The sequence below is a fragment of the Artemia franciscana genome, chromosome 4 (genome assembly GCF_032884065.1).
Source record: "Artemia franciscana chromosome 4, ASM3288406v1, whole genome shotgun sequence".
NCBI lineage: Eukaryota > Metazoa > Arthropoda > Branchiopoda > Anostraca > Artemiidae > Artemia > Artemia franciscana.
The window spans coordinates 46,902,886-46,920,603 of record NC_088866.1 but is presented as its reverse complement, the minus strand read 5'-3'; the positions used below and the strand labels follow the sequence as shown (position 1 = coordinate 46,920,603).

The 17,718-nt window shown below is 34.6% G+C and overlaps 1 long non-coding RNA gene and 1 other non-coding gene across 2 annotated transcripts in view; both read right to left on the bottom strand.

Annotated features, from left to right (window-relative positions):
• Positions 1 to 17,718, bottom strand: part of LOC136025670 (uncharacterized) — a 268,288-nt gene that overhangs the window by 161,784 nt on the left and 88,786 nt on the right. The window lies entirely within an intron of this gene.
• Positions 16,006 to 16,196, bottom strand: LOC136026713 (U2 spliceosomal RNA). The gene has a single exon (XR_010617399.1). It is a non-coding gene; the product is annotated as a U2 spliceosomal RNA (small nuclear RNA).

Genomic DNA, 17,718 nt, shown 5'->3' with positions numbered 1-17,718 from the left:
TCTAAGAGACAATTTAATCTGTTTTGTCAACATTTATGTAAATTTTATTTTATTTTTCCGATGAAACTACGGAGAAACGGAGCATTTTTAGCAGACATACAAATACACATTTTTGGAATCAAGGGGAGCAGTGGCTATAGGCATTTACCTCACGTCCTCCTTGGAAAACAACCTCCCCGACAGAAAATATCTCCCTGGAATATACCCTTCCCAAACATACCCCCTTGGAATTTATCCCCAGCAGCAAATACCCCTAGGAAAAAATCCCCTTGGAACCCCCCCCCCCCCCATTCGGAAAGTACCCCCTCATGGAAGATACATCTTTGCTGAAAGAAAATTATCCTAAGATTTCTTCCTACTGGTTATTCCTCAGACAATCCCTTCTCCCTGCAGGAAATTCCACCGCGAAAAATGTCCGTATATTTCCCAATAACAAATACTATCTATATGCAATGAACAAATTACTAAACTTAGAAAGGCACTGGAACTCCTACAATAGGGTTTTTTTTATTGTGCTGTATATAGTTAGGGAGAGAGATGCCTCAAAAAAGGCAATTTCATGCCGAAACATCCCAGTAAAATATAAAGTGCAAGATGCTTCCTTTTGCTCTTAAATTTTGATAATACAAGAAGACAGAAAAAATTTAAAGGCCTTTTATGCACTTTGATTCTCGAATCATAAACAAATACATATTTTTGGGCTATCTTATTTCACACAAGATGTAACATACAGAGCTTTTTGCTGAAAAATTGCAAGCACTAGGGGTACTGGGATGTTGGTAGGGCTGTGGACCAACTTTATAATATGGAAAACCTGTCTTTCTAAAAAAAAGGGCTTGGACAGGGCTTCGGGAATGTTTGAAAGACCGTGAGCCCATTTCATGCTTTCACTTGTGCTTCCAACAATCGATTTATGATTACCTTTTGAACCAGGTGCCACGCGTTTACCGGTAAGGCGTGAATTATACGCCACTTTCCAAAATCTATTGTTGCACCCATCAATTCGACCAGAGGTCCAGAGAAATTACACTACCCCTCCTTGAACAAAAAGGAAAATCATATTTTTGCATCAGCAGCACTGATCTGTCTCCTGTTTTTTTTTTTTTTTTTTTTTTTTTTTTTTTTCAACAGGCCCAGTGGGCTACCTGAACATCATAAGTGGCTTAATGGCTTTTTCAAATCTGCAAGTGCCATTTGTCACTAAAATGGCAATTTTTTGCCATTTCTCAAGCGGTGGCGCTAGCAGGCTATCAGAACATTGTAAACAGATCTTTTGTAGCTCATATACAAGTTATTGCTCATATTTACGTCCTCTATATAAATTCCACCATCAGCATGTTCCAGATATTGCTAAGACTCTTGGTGCCGTTTCTCAAGTGGAAAAGCTGGAGCCAATGGGCTAGCAGAACTGATAAGAGTGATGTTTAATGGCGCATTTGAAAGCTATTGCTCATATATGCGAGCTTAATTTATTATCAATTTTACCATTTGTAAGTGCGATATCGCACTGAAACGAACACTTCTGGTGCCACTTCTTAAGTGGCAAAGCTTCGAAGCACAAAACAGGTACTGATTTAATAGTTAAATTCCAGAACCCTTCGTCGGAGGTTTACAAAAACCCCTCCTTGCCCCCTTAGTAATTTTCGTAAATCGTCTGCTCATCAGTAAGCTACTGAAACATTAGCTTGCTACCACACCATCGTAGATAAACGTTTGATGGCTCAGTTAAAGGCTATTAATTGCATTGAATAGGCTTTTAAAATTTCTTCCTTCTCTTAGATTTCACAGATTTCACTGATAAATACTTTCTTGGGAGAATTTTCAATGACCTTTTTGTCATGCGACCTAGTAAAGAGCAAACCACAGCCCATAGTAACTAAGAGTTAAAAAAATGCTAAAACAGTCTTTTTTTTCTGACCTAGCAGGTTACTAGAACATCATAGAGCGACGCTTAAGAGCTGATTTAAAAGTTATTTCTCATGTCTACGCGGTTTATATAAATTCCACGGACCCCTCCCCCCCCCCGAGTAATTGCAACATACTTGGAACCTCAGATAACTCAAAACTTTTAAAGCCAGTTCCAATTTTAAAAATAAGAGGTCGCTATCAAGATGTTTAAGGTGATTTAAAAGATAGAAAAAGACATTGTCTCTTTTTTATTATTAGATAAAAAAAAACAAGTTTTTTTTAACTGCAAGTAACTAGCAATATTAAAACTTAAAAATTAAGACGAACAAAAATTATTCCTTATATGCAAAGGGTTGTCCCCTCTTCAACGCCTCGCTCTTTACGCTAAAGTTTGGCTCTTTCTCACAATTCTTATTTTAAAAAAGTAAAAAACTTTAGCGTAAAGAGCGAGAGGTTGATGAGGGGACGACCGCTTTCATATAAAAATAATTTCCATTCGTTTTAAGTTTTAATGTTGCTCCTTACTAGCAGTTATAAAAAGTTAATTTCTTTAATTTCTGAACGTTTTTAATTTTGGCTCACCGCAAATGAATAATTAATGTTTTTGTTAGTAATAAACAAGCGCACCTTGCGAATTAACTTACGTAACGAACTTCTATATTTGTGTATTTTTATTACGTATATGAGGGGTTTTGCCCCCTCGTCAGTACCTCACTCTTTACTTTAAAGCTTGAATCTTGTCCCAAATCCTTAAGAATAACCCCTGAATCACAAAAGCAGTAGAATAAGCAGTTGAAACTACTAAAAATGCTTTAGCGTAAAGGGCAAGGTATTGTGGAGGAGACAAAACCCCTTATATACGTCTCTTAGTTATAACCTGTCTATATATCTCTCATATATATATATATATATATATATATATATATATATATATATATATATATATATATATATATATATATATATATATATATATATATATATGTCTATTATATCTCTTACTTATGGCCAGTCGCCATAATTAAATTAAATTGCCCAAACTGATAGTATTCCTGATGCATTTTGTTTTTGAAAATACTCTGTAATTATCAAATACTGGTTTTCAAATTGAACTAGGAATCGAATCGAATCGCTGGAATTAAAATTAAGTCACAGAGGCTAGTCTTAAAAAGCGAAATACCCTTGATCACCACACATTTCGTCACCCATTTGCCTTGGTTCACCATGCCCTTGTTCACAATGCCCTTGTCACACAATGCCCTTGTTCACCACACATTTCGTCAAGTCAAATGCATTGGCAACATATCAACCGAAGAAATCCTTCTCTATCGCTAAACTTAGGAAAAAGGGCGCTGCCCTGTTTTACTCCCAGCTTAATATCAAAAAGCTTCAAAAACCTCTTACTAGCTTGTAAGATTGCACTGACACAAATGTACATGCTCACTATCAAAATAACAAATAAATGAGGGAGGCCAGTTCTTAGAATGGGATCTTTCAATCAATCTCTGTTGACACTGTCGGAATCCTTGTGGAGGTCCAAGAATCCGACATAAAGGCAAGTTTTTCCCTTTCCATGTTTACCTATTAATGCCTTTGAAATGAACAAACCATCTGTCGTCCCAAACCCTGTCCTGGAACCTCCTTGTTCCTTGTGTATTATGTTTCTTTTTATTTAACCAATTGAAAAGCCTAGTATCTAATATTTTCTCTAGTCTCTTACTTAAAGCAAGGACAAGCGTTATTAAACAATAATTTTCGTGAGCCTTCGGGTTTCTTCTCTTAAAAAGTGGTATAAACAATGATGTCTTCCAAAATTTTGGCCATTGCCCTGAAGATAACACATTATTACAAAGAAAAACAATTATCGGCATAAAAATGGTAAGAAAATTCTTAAATAGCTTTATTGGTATACCATCAACACCCACAGCAGTACCACCTTTTAAATTCTTAAATACCAACTTAATTTCTTGGCCATTTACATCACCCACTAAATCATAATCGTGTTCCCTCATAGGATAAATAACCGTCTCAGGGGTGTGCGCTATCTTATGAAGATCTACGCAATTACCTTCCAGTTTTTTTAGGTAATCAATCCATGAATCAGCTTCCAGAACAACCTGGGTATTAACTTTTCCCTTTCCACTATCATTCTGTATAAGGCCCCAAAACTTCTCCATTTTATTAAACTTTTACATTCTCTTCTTTTATCTTTATATTTAGCCAATCTCAATCTTTGATCTTCTGCGCTTTTACGTTCATTTAAGCAATTCAATAAATATTTCACTTCTCCTTTCATTAGCTTGCGATCCAAATCAAAGTACCACTCATTCTTTCTTATTTTTTTTTTTTTACAGGCCACATGATTCTCAACAACTTTGAAGTTAGTATACCCCCCTCCTTCCCCGATAACGGGGGCAGGGTTGTAACCTATGCCACGGGGCATATAGAACTTTTTTATGGAAGAGGTGGTCATATAAACTTTGGAAGGGACTCAAATTAGTATAAATTAAAAGTTTTAATTTCGTTTTTAAGAGTCAAAAATGATCCGATGGCTACTAGCCCCCCTCCCCTCAATCCTCTTTTCCCAAAATACGTCCGATAAAATTGTTATATAGCCGCATCATACAAACAAAAAAAAAACAATAGGGATAGAGCATCCTACAAACAAACATCCTACATAGCATCATACAAACAAAAACAATAGGGATAAAGCATCCCTCCAAAACCCGGGGGTATATAAGATTTTATTAAAGAGATGGTCACAAAAACTTTGGAGGGGACTCATTCGAAAGTAAATTTGAATTCTAGTGCCCTTGTTAAGAGCCAAATGTAATCAGATGGCAACTAGCCACCTCCCTCAAAGCCCTTGCTCCCAAATGCATCGAATCAAAATTTTGTTATAGCCATTTTGTTTAAAATAGTTTGAAGATCAGACAACGAAAACTCTGGGGTCGACAAACCCCCCCTCCCCAGTGTCTGGGGGTAATTATTGTAAGTCATTGCGCGGGGGCATCATAGTTTTTGTATAACCATAACCATCATAGCTATTGTAAGACAAAGGAAAGAAATTAACTCACTCAAAAATTCGTCGACAAAATATTGATCGGACTAAATCAAACAGTTCGTGGTAACGAACTGTAGTAAGGAGCGACCCGGCTCAATAGTAACCAAAACTCTAAAAAATGGAATTTAGATACCAATACCTACATCAAAGGAATCGCATTTTAATGCTGATTTTAAATATATAAGTTTCATCAAGTTTAGTCTCACCCATCAAAAGTTACGAGCCTGAGAAAATTTGCGTTATTTTAGAAAATAGGGGGAAACGCCCCCTAGAAGTCATAGAATCTTGGAGAAAATCACACCATCAGATTCAGCGTATCAGAGAACCCTCCTGTAGAAGTTTCAAGCTCCTATCTACAAAAATGTGGAATTTTATATTTTTTGCCAGAAGGCAGATCACGGATGCGTGTTTATTTGTTTTTTTGTTTTTTTTTCCAGGGGTGATCGTATCGACCCAGTTGTCCTAGAATGTTTCAAGAGTGCTCATTCTAACGGAAATGAAAAGTTCTAGTGCCCTTTTTAAGTGACCAAAAAAATTGGAGGGCACCTAGTTCCCCCTCCCACGCTAATTGTTTTACCGAAGTCAACGGATCAAAATTCTGAGATAGCCATTTTATTTAGCATATTCGAAAAACCTTATAACTATGTCTTTGGGGACGATTTACTCCCCCACAGTCCCCATGGGAGGGGCAACAAGTTACAAACTTTGACCAGTGCTTATATATAGTAATGGTTATTGGGAAGTGTACAGGCGTTTTCAGGAGGATTTTTTTGGTTTGGGGAGGGGTTGAGAAGAGGGGGATATGCTGGGGGAAATTTCCATCAATAGTTTGTCATGGGGGAAGAAAATCTCCATGAAGGGAGCGCAGTATTTACTAGCATTATTTAAAAAAAAAACAATGAAAAAATAAATATGGAAAAGTTCTTTCAGCTGGAAGTAAGGAGCAGCATTAAAACTTAAAACAAACAGAAATTGTTACCCATTGTAAGGGCACACCTCCTCCTAATACCTCGCTCTTTACGCTAAAGTATTTTTTAGTAATTTCAACTATTTATTCTACGGCTTTTGTGATTATGGGGTAATTTTTAATGAATTGGGACATAATTTAAGCTTTAGTGTAAAGAGCGAGGATCTGACAAGGGGGTGAACCCCCTCATATATGTAATAAAAATATGAGAATACAAAAGTTCCTTACGTAAGCTAATTTATAAGCTACGTAAATTTTTTACTAATAAAAATATTCGTAAAAAATTAAAAATTCTAGTTGCCTTTTTAATTATCAAAAAAATAGAGGGCAACTAGGCTTCCTCCCCCGCTCTTTTTTTCTCAAAATCATTCGATCAAAATTATGAGAAAGCTATTTAGCCAAAAAAAATGCAAATTTTGTTTTAATTATTCCTCTGCGGAGAGCCAAAATCAAAACATGCATTGATTCAAAAACGTCCAGAAATTAAATAAAAAAAAACAAGTTTTTTTAACTGAAAGTAAGGAGCGACATTAAAACTTAAAACGACCAGAAATTACTTCGTATATGAAAGAGGCTGCTTCCTCATCAACGCCCCGCTCTTTATGCTAAAGTTTTTTACTGTTTTAAAAAGAAGAATTGAGAGAAAGAGTCAAACTTTAGCGTAAAGAGCGGGGCGTTGATGAGGAAGCAGCCTCTTTCATATACGAAGTAATATGAAATATACGAAGTACTTTTATTCTTTCGTTGTTCCGTTAAAAGGACAATTTTAGATCCTTAGAACTTCAGTTTTCCACAGATATAAAATGAATGAGCACACAGACACTAAAATTTTCCAAAAAAATAGCAAATTGCATCGAAACTTTTAAAATGAAATCTGAGAATAAATTAGTGGCCAACCCCTGTATCAGAGATTTTTCAAATCGCTTTCTCAATAGTCTGCACCAAGACAATCTTTCTTTTCTGCTTCTATTTCGCGTATTCTTAGGGAAATACAAAAAAGATGCTGGGGTACCCCAAAGCCTGTATGAGGTGGCCAAGCACCTTAACGTTTTCATTAATGGTGTTCAAATCTGTTAGGCAAGTTAAGCGCTATACATTTCGTAAGTCACTAAACGCTACCTCATATCGGTCCCTTAAATCAAAGAATTTTAATGTGCCATGCCATGGCCTGGTCTATTGTCTGGCCTACAATGCCATGGCCTATTGTCTATACCAGTCACGTGTAACAATAAACTAGTTAATTCAGTTTACCGCATTTTTACCTTACTTTATTCTTTGTTTAATTTTTAATTGTCTTTTTATTTCATTTTTTACTCTGTTTCTTACTTTTTTCGTTCAGTTTATACCTTTACATCTTCTAGGGACTTCTTCAATATTACTTTTATGAGAATCACACACCATTGCCCAAAATATAGGTGTCTTCTATTTCTAAATTACATAATAATAAATGGCATTCGAAATTCTCCAAGATTAAAATAGACATCTTTGACTTTTTGACAATTTTTTGATATTTTTTGCACAATACTTAATCTACTTTTTTTATTTCTTTTTTTATTTATTAAAAGTCGTTTCTATTGTAGGAAAAACTCTACTGTTTCTTAAAAAATATAAAAATAAACAGGAAGTTTAGGCATAGATTCTCTTAGTCAAGTTTCCGTTGCGTAATAATTTTCTGATGGTATAAGCCATCTGGTATAAAGGTTTTATAATAAGTATTGCTGAAATGGCATGGCTCCCACCAAACTTGTAAAGGGATCTTTTGATATCAAAACTGAACAATAAATTACCTAAGGAAATTAGGATTTGCTCATCATCTTAAGGAACTGCTCTGATGTCTTTTTGTAGTTTTTTCCTTGAAACCTTGGTTTTTAGATAAATTTTAGGGTTGAAACTTTAAAAACGGAAACGGTGCGCATTATAGATTCAGTATATCCATAAAAAAGAAAGATAAAAAATGTAATAAATCGTATGCAAAATCAAAACGAATGTGGATCTTTTTGCTTAATATGATGATTTTAGGACAAGAAATTACCGAGCTGCATTTTTGCCCAAAATTTGGTATCATGTAAGCAAAAAAAATGCTATTTTTAAGCTTTTATATTTGTATGTACTTTTTTTATGACTTACATGTAGCTCATTCGGTAAATGTCATAACATTTAAGGGACAATGCATTACTACTTATATTTATAGTGCTTGAAGTGATTTTTATTCGGTGTCATTTGTAAATATGTAAATCTATTTCTGTTAATTATAATTTTACATTAGCTGTCATTTTTATTATTTTCATTTGAGTAATCCTAGTAATTAGCAGTTTCAGGGGTTTTAGTTCTAAAAAATAACTACTGAAAAAAGCTTATACGGACTTATACTTTTGGAAATATGTCAGGCTGAGACATACTGAAATTAGCAAAAACAAAATGCCATTTTTTAAATTTAAGTATCAGGAACAGTGCAACCAAAACCTGCCAATTAAATTGGCTAAGTGAAGATGCTATAGCGTATATTTAAAACTAGAAAAAATCAAAAACACAAAAATAGCCAAAAACAAAATATTAGTTTTGAACTTAGAGTACCAAGGACAGTACAACTCAAACCTGTTTATTTAAATTGGCTAAGTGAAGACAGCACCATGATCTATCTTTAAAACTAAAAAAAAAAAAAATTAGCAAAAAACAAGATGTTAGTTTTTAACTTAGTGTACCGAGGACAGTGAAACTCAAACATGCTTATTTGAATTGGTTAAGTGAAGACTTATTAAAACATTTATAATATATCTTTAAACCCAGAAAAAAGTCCAAAGCAAAAAATTAGCCAAATGCCTATGGCACCAAACAGCTTAATAAAGTATAGCCTTCCTCTGAACATTCATGATTGAATATGTGTGGGCCCGATGGGATTTTCTTGTGGGGGCCTCCTTATAATTAATATTTAAAATAAATCTGCATAGTAGTTAACGTACGTAAATTAGTTCACGTACGTAGTGCAAAATCCCTCTACCATAGGATTATCCAGATTAAATTCAATAAATTTGACATGAACTTTTACGGGTATCAGTTTTATGTATCATAGAGTATATATATTAAATAATAGTAAACACATTAACAAATCTCATACAGCAATGCAAACACAAAATAAATATATTCTTAACTATTTGAATAATTCGTAATTTATCACCTATCGTCAAAAACAATTTGTTTTAAAATTTAAAAAAAATGTTCACTTTGATGGTAACGCAGGGCCCAATGTGCACTGTGGTAGAAATCATTTTACCTTCAAGCACATTTAAGGACTCATACATTCAGGAGTTACTTTCCTATAGCTCTATAGTCCCTTCAAATCACAACGTATGGGTGTTAAAAGCATTCATAAAATCATCTAATCTAAAAGCACATATACCGATGGATTACTTTCCTAAAGCTGTAGGGCCCCTTCAAGTCACCACTTGTGGCTGTAATAAAGCGTGTGGCAGTAATAGAAACAGTTGTTAATCGGTAATCAAACAGTTCGTGGTAACGAACTGTAAGTAAGGAGCGATGCAGCTCAATAGTTACCAAAACTCTAGAAAACGGATTTTGATACAAATAGATACATCAAAAAATTTAGATTTTTATGCTGATTTTAAATGTACTAGTTTCATCAAGTTTAATCTTACTTATCAAAAGTTACGAGCCTCAGAAAGTTTCCCTTATTTTTGAGAAAAGGGGAAAACACATCATAAAAGTAATATAATCTTAATGAAAATCACACCATCAGATTCAGCGTATCAGAGAATCCTACTTTAGAGGTTTCAAGGTCCTATCGGCAAAAATATGGAATTTTGTATTTTTTGCCAGAAGAAAGATCACGCGTTTATTATTATTTTTTTAAGGTGATTGTATCCACCCAGTTGTCCTGGAATGTAGTGAGAGGGCTCATTCTAAAGGAAATTAAAAGTTATAGTTCTCTTTTTAACGGGGGCCAAAATGGCCCCCTTCCGCGTTCATTTTTTACCCAAATTCACCAGTTCAAACTTTTTAGATAGCCATTCTGTTCAGCACAGTCGAAAAATATAATATCTATGTCTTTGAGGACGACTTAATCCCCCACAGTCCCGGAGGGGAGGGCTGCAAGTTATAAACTTTGCCCATTGTTTACATATAGTAATGGTTATTAGGAAGCATACAGACGTTTTCAGGGGGAACTTATTCTGGTGAGGGGTCGGGGGTTATATGGCAGGATGGGGGTTACGTATTAGGAAGTATACAGACGTTTTTAGGGGGAACTTTTTTCTGGTGGGGGAGTCGGGAGAGGGTGAGGTGGTAGGACCTTTCCATGGGGGAAATGAATTTTCATGAATTGGGCACTGGTATTTCCAGCATTATTTAAAAAAAAACAATGAAAAATTAAATAAAAAAAGTTTTTTTTCAACTAAAAGTAAGGAACAACACTTAAAACGAACAGAAATTATTACGTTTATGAGAGGATTCGTTCCCTCCTCAGTACTTCGCCTTTTACGCTAAAGTGTTGTTAGTAATTTCTAAAGAGATATTTAATCTAACTAAACAGCCTTTGTGATTCACGGGTCATTCTTAAAGAATTGGAACAAAATTCGGACTTTAGCGTGAACAGCGAGATATTGAGTAGGGGGCGAACCCCCATATATACGTAATAAAAATATACGAATATAGGACTTTGTTACATAAGTTAATTCGTAAGTTACGTATATTTATTACTAATAAAAACGTTCGTAAATAAAATTAGAAGTTCTTGTGGCCTTTTTAAGTAACCGAAAAAATTAGGCAAATAGGCCCCCTTCCCCTCCCCCTTGTCCTCAAAATCGTCCAATCGAAATTTTGAGAAAGCCATATAGCCAAAAAATTAAAATTAATATGCAGATTTGGTTTTAATTATTCATGTACGGTGAGCCAAAATCAAAACCTACATTAATCTGAAAACGTTCAGAAATTAAATTTAAAAAACAAGTTTTCTTGAACTGAAAGTAAGGAGCGACATTAAAACTTAATACGAACAGAAGTTATTTCATATATGAAAGGGGCTGTCTCCTCCTCAACGCCCGTCTCTTTACGCTAAAGTTTGACTCTTGTTCACAACTCTACTTTTTGAAACAATAAAAAAAAACTTTAGCGTAAAGAGCAGGGCGTTCAGGAGGGGACAGTCCCTTTCATATACGGATTGATTTCTGTTTGTTTTAAGCTTTAATGTCACTCCTTACTTTCAGTTCAAAAATCTTGATTTTATTTAATTTTAATAAGGAGAGTCATTTTGTCAGCCAGTAGTAAAATATGAAGACGAAAAACAAGCAAACATTTCGGCAAGGATTCGGCAAAGACGCCAAGTCGTCCTTAGTGTTCATAAAAAAACAAAACTGTCATTTTTATTTTCAAATATCAGGGATTTATCTGCTGAACTTCTGTATTCATGCAGTCGTTCCCCCAGCTGTTGATGGGTCCTAGCAATGTCAGATTTGAAATTGAAAATGACAACTTTGATTCTGCTCTCGCCCTCCATATCTTCAAAAATCCTGAACCTTTAGTTTTTTTTTGAAAAAGCAACTTCAATATCTACTGTAAATGGACCACCGCAACCTTTTAAAGAGGCAATAGAGATAAAAAAAAATATGAACAGTTTTTATATGTAAAATATATAAAAAATGTATAATTATATTCTTAAGCCCAATTTACAAAAACTTAACATTAAGACTCAATCAATATTTTCGCCTAGTCTAATTTAAGGCATCCTGTCCTAATGAAAATCGAGGCTGCAGACAGGCAAAATCTATTGCAAGGCAAATAATTCTTGTCCAAACCAATTGGCGAATTCCTTTTCATTTATTTCTAGATGGTTTTTTGATTCAGTATCTTTTCTCCTCTTGTCAAGTTCATTTCAATTTTTTTTTTTATGAGCACTGAGGACGACTGCGGGGGTCCTTGTCGAAATATTTCGACAAATACCAATTGGCGAATTCCTTTTCATTTATTTCTAGATGTTTTTTTGATTCAGTATCTTTTCTCCTCTCGTCAAGTTCATTTCAGAGCACTGAGGACGACTTTGTGGAGGTCCTTGTCAAAATATTTGCTTGTTTTTCGTCTTCATATTTTGCTACTGGCTGACAAAATCCTCGTTTTCTCACCTATTTGATTTTCTTATTGTACCCTATATTGATTTATTGTACCCTTTCCTTTCTTGGTTTCATATGTCATGTATAGCCATTGTGGTCTTAGTATGTATTTAGGATTATCTTGCATAATTTAAGCATCAGAAGAAACTGATCAGTTTTCTTTAGTATGTATTTACTTTTGCTTACTTAATTGTAGTTTTTGAAACCAAGAGTTTCAGTCGTTCGCGAGTGGCTCAATCAATTCGAGCCAGGACTTTTCCCATCTTCGTCCATACTTCTTGAAGCCACCATACTTATTTATTATGAAAAATAACATAAAAGAAACTCACATTGAAGTACCGTCATTAAAGCTAAATTCTTTTTAAAACAGTCCTAGCAACATTGCTTCAGCGAAGTTCAACCAGCAATTCATTTGAGTGAAATAAAAGTGCTTAAAAATAAGCTTTCAATGCTAATCTTGCCTTTTTGGCAGCTAGCCTCAAAGGTCATTTCGTAACAGGTTCAGTGGTTTTTTTTTACTGGTTTTGTAATTTAATTAATTAAATCGTTTTTAATTAGATTTGTGTATAAGGCATTCAGTGAGTACTCACCCAAATCGCTATATGAAGAAATATTAATATTTTGTTTGAGTTTAATTTCAATTGCTTATCGAATAGCCTGTTTTATGCCTAAATCATTGCTAACGAGGGATACTTTCTTATTTAATGGCTAGAGTAATCAAAAATATGGAAAAACAAAACACAAGTAGAACAATAGGGAAATTTGTTTCTAAAAGACGATATAATTAAAGCTTTAAATTCTAATAGTATTAATATTTCCTTGGATTCTGCTTTAAGCAGCCACTTTTATTTTGTTGTTTATAAATGTCCTAAGATCCATTTGTGAAAAATCTAAGGTTTCAAAAAAAAATCTTGATAATAATGATAAATATATATGTCATACTTTTTTAAGGTAATGTCTAATACAATACACAGTAGCGATCATTATATTTGGAAAGATCGTTGGATGATAATTTGAATGGTATTTTTATTTGTTAGCTTGTGAATTAATTGTAGTTTTTGGAAACTTACCGGCAAAACCCATGCTAGAAAAACCGTATCCAGGATTTTGTTGGGTGGTGAGAGTACACAAAAAACGCATCAAAATTTCTTATATATTCATTTGGCTACGGTTTCACGAGTTGGGTTATTATTTTCTTTGGGGGGGGGGTCTGATCACATAGCCCCACCCCATTAGATACGGCCTTGGTTTAAACTCTATATTATAAAATATTAAAATATCAGACGTTCCCTTAAATTCAGGGTGTTGCAATTCAAGGTTGAAGCTGGGAGTGAAGCGAGAAGCCAATTTCCAGCTTCTAATTAGCAGTAGCTCTAACTTATACCTGGGCTAATTTGAATGAGTGGATGAGTCAAACAGGGGTTTTGCTAATCAGCGCTAGTTCAAACTTACTCTTAGGCTAATTTGAATCAGTGTTAATTCAAACTGGGGTTGAGTTAAATGTGGGTTGAATTGAACTTGGTTTTGAATGCGTTGATTGGGGATTGAGCTACGCACACATAGTATTTCTTCTCTGGTTTTACTAATATACAGGTATGTTATGTGACAAATTGATGTAGAAGTTGGTCTAATTGAAAAGAAATGTCATCTTGGACTCGTCGATTGTGCAATGGTCGCTATTGTGAAAATAAAAAAAAATCATAAAATCAATACAACAAATTAGTAACTCAGACATGTTGAGGTGGGAAATGAGATTAGTAGCGGTTTTGTTTTGAATCAGGAGTTAAGTAGTTGCGTTCTATCCCCATTTACATGGATTATTTTGATGTACTTTGTCCTAAGGAACATGGCAAATATAATGGGAGAGGATGGAATCAAATGAGAAAGTATGCATGTCCTACACTTAAGTTATGGCAATGATATGAGTTTGAGCATCTTAGTTCAAAATGTTAGGAAAATGAACGATTTTTTTAAGGTTTTGGCCCAAAAATAGGCTTGAAAATTACCCGAAAAAGACTCAGTTGCTTAGACTCTGGGTAATTGAAGGTGGAGAGGTGATGCTGGGTAACAATGAGATCGATCAGTGGATAGCTTCAATTACCTATTTTGTATTCTTAGTAAAGGGGAAGATGTTGGATGCAGTGAAGATGTGAAAAGTTAAAAGTAGCTAAAAATGTTAAAAGTTAAAAGTAGTTAAAAGTTTTTTTTGCGGTATAATAGAGTTTAGACGAATTGGAAGACAAATCTATAACTTAAATCTATAACTTAAATCTACAAATTAAGATGTTGGAAGCTAACAAGATAACAATGGTCAAGTATGGTTTTGAAACGTGGGTAATAATGAGAGAAAGGTTAAAATTACAAGAGCCCACTCCTCAGATGGCAGATCGCCAAATATCATCTTTTTCTGTCAGGTGTCTAGGGACAGACAAAAAAGTAGGTCGTGACCAACTCGGGTTGGAGGATGTTGTAGGGGAGGATTTAAGGGAATTTTTTACTTCTAGGGAGGTGTCTTACAGAAGAAGGTATTAAACAGATCGGGATTTAGTTATTTTTTAATACAGTTTGTTAATTAATTAATTATTTTCAATAATAAATTAGCTTATCAATTATTTTCATTTATTATCTGCGTCCTCCACTTCATTTTAGTAAAAACAAATTTCAAAAACTACAAAAGGGTTAATATCTTTGAATTATTTACTTAAAATTTCACGCCCCTAATTTTTTCGAAGCCGGGGTAAGTGCCCCCTCTGCCCCTCCCCCTCCTAAACCCAGTTCTGGATGCCATAAGAGATACGGGTGTTTAAAAAGCCATGAAAATCTCCATTGGATCGCAATTGCCAGTTTGAAAACCTTGCTATTAATCAAAAATAGATCCGACGGCCCTTTTTATCAGCCTCTATATTCCAGGCTATTTTTGAAGCAGATGATATCGCTATATACTGTCAGTTTCAAGGTGGACAGTACCCCTGTGGTGACATTTTTAAGCCAATAGAAGTAGATGAGGCATTTTGTTTCTCATTTAATGCTAGATCACTTGAAACCCAATTAAGGTAGGTACTTTACGACTAATTTTGTGATATGAAGTAAACCACTACTTTTCATTTGTGACTATTGGAATACCATAAGTTTCAAAAATATAATTTCGACTGTATCGAAAGTAGTTGTGTGGAATGTGGCCGTGGTTAAGAAGGGGCAGATTTAACTTAAAGACTTGCAGAACTTCAACACACAGTATCAACATTGATGCATAAAACATAAGGTTGCTTCTATCTCTTCCGCTAAAAATTTACTTATAGTGATGATTGGCTGCCCTTCTGTTCAGACAACCACTAGATAATCTTGCTTCTATTTCAGCTGCTTTTGATACAACGATACTGGTTTGAAATAGCGCTACTAGTTAGAGTGGCGAATCTTTCCTTGCACCAGAATTGCACCAGTTTGATCTGAACTGTTTGAGTAAAACCGGTGTGTATATCTGCCTACGAGTTCTGGACGGACTGCTTTCCATAATTCTTTGTTATAATTTCTATAATTTTGTTAGGTTATTAGAGTATTAGATTTTCATCATATTTAGGTATATTTCATTAGGTATTAAATTCATATCATTATATATCATTCATATTGGGCATAATTCATTTTCATGCTTAATATTTCCTCACTTCACTTCTTAAGTGGGGTCGCTTTAATATATAAGCATCTCCCCCCCTAGATATAAGCATGCCTTATCGTGTATAACCCTGACTAGGCCTACATTAAAGAAAAATCTTCCTGGAAGACTATATTTCTCAAAACATTAGCGCTACTGTTACAATACAACAAAAAGGTAGCCTACTTACGTATAATACCAAACACAGTCGAATACCAAACACAGGGTCTCTCTTCACTTTGAATAACATATTATACACATTATTGATTAGGGTTCATGGACTTTGATCTCGTCTCGAAAGGGGTGCGTCGATCCCGGAAGTACTGCAATACCGGGCCAACGTGTGAAGGGAGCGGAGCAAGCCCTGACACCCCTCCGGTTTCCAAAAACCAGTTTAATATTCTGGGCCCATGTAGGGGCCGTATTAGATATTAAGCTGATAAGAACAGATACTACACTTTGATCTTAGCAAAAATGCCGAGAAGCGATAATTCAACAAGGAATGTCAAAGGAATTATAAGAATACAAGTAACAAAGTTTTTCATAAAATTTATTTCGGTTGCAATTCCCAAATAACATTCAATTTACTTATCACTTTGTCTTTAGATTTTTGTAAACAGTACGAAACATTTCCCATAATATCAAAGTTTATCTCAAAATTTTAATAGTAAACGGAAAATTTTCCAATCAAGACTTGGACAAAATTGTCACTCAAAAAGCCAAAATCAGAAAAGATAACACCTTAAACCAGAGATATATTCTCTTGGCCCTTTAGCTAACAATGATCGGAACCAAAATTGATGAATAACGTTAATTCACGGCAATTAAGGGGGTGGGGGACAGAGAAAAGTTTTTTTTCGAAATCCAGAGAGAACAATTCTCTTTTTTTTTTTACTTTCTTTTACAAAAATACCCCAAAAACACCCTCATTTGCAATAAAAATTGTCAATACACCAGTCGACACCACTGGTATTGATCAAATGCGCCAATTCATGGAAACTAGGGGACAATGCCTGACCCAATGTGCTAATCTCCGATCTGTTTGTCCGACTCGTTAAAACGTAGGGCAATGCGTTTAAACAAGTTTCTGATGGGTTTTTTTTTTTATTTTTTTTTTTTTTTTGTATTCCTTCCTCAAAATAGATTTGTAAACACAGCCCAAGGGGAATGGGAGAGGGGGCGAAAGAGTATTCTCCAGATTCCAGGCACTGGAATCTCGTTGTCTTTTCAATTTCTTTAACAAAAATACAAAGCAAAAAAAACAAGCCCTTTTTCAATGATAATACCACGAAGAGATTTTTTTTGAATCTAAGAGGAGGAATGCAGGAAAGAAATCTTGTAGAGAAAATTTCCTTCCTGATAAAGCCACTGGATTTCCATATATGCTACATGGTAACAATACAAGTTTTATTAAGATATTATTAAATTTGCTTCAAATATGGAAACAAAAGCTGAATTTTCAATTACCTAAGAAAGATGCACAGGCACGAAACAGTGAGACTTTATCAGATAAATGATTGCTTACTTTATTGTATAAGTATTTGTTCTTTTAATTTGTCATTTACTTGAGTAATTCTATACAAAATGCGCTTTAATTTAATTATGGCGACTGGTCATTGATACCCCATCATTTGCTTTAATACAAGACTAAGAAAAACAAAATGTGTTTATTTAAGAGATGTTCTAATTTACTTGGTTTAAACATTGTCAATATGCATACTTTTTCCTTTGAATTCACAAAATTGCAACAGAGTACGGGCTCAAAGGAAGAAACTTATTCAATGTTTGGACAGGGGTCCGTGCGAACCACTAGAGTCTGGAGGTAAGTGGTGCATTTTATGCCCATTGGGAATTTAGGGTTCGAAGGGAAGGGAAAGTTATATAAACTTTAGAAGTGACTCGTTAGGTTGAAATTAGACCTTTTAGTTCCTTTTTATGAGTCGAAAAAAATGGATTTCAATTACACTTCCCCCAACTACCCCTCTTTTAACCAAACACAAATATTACAATA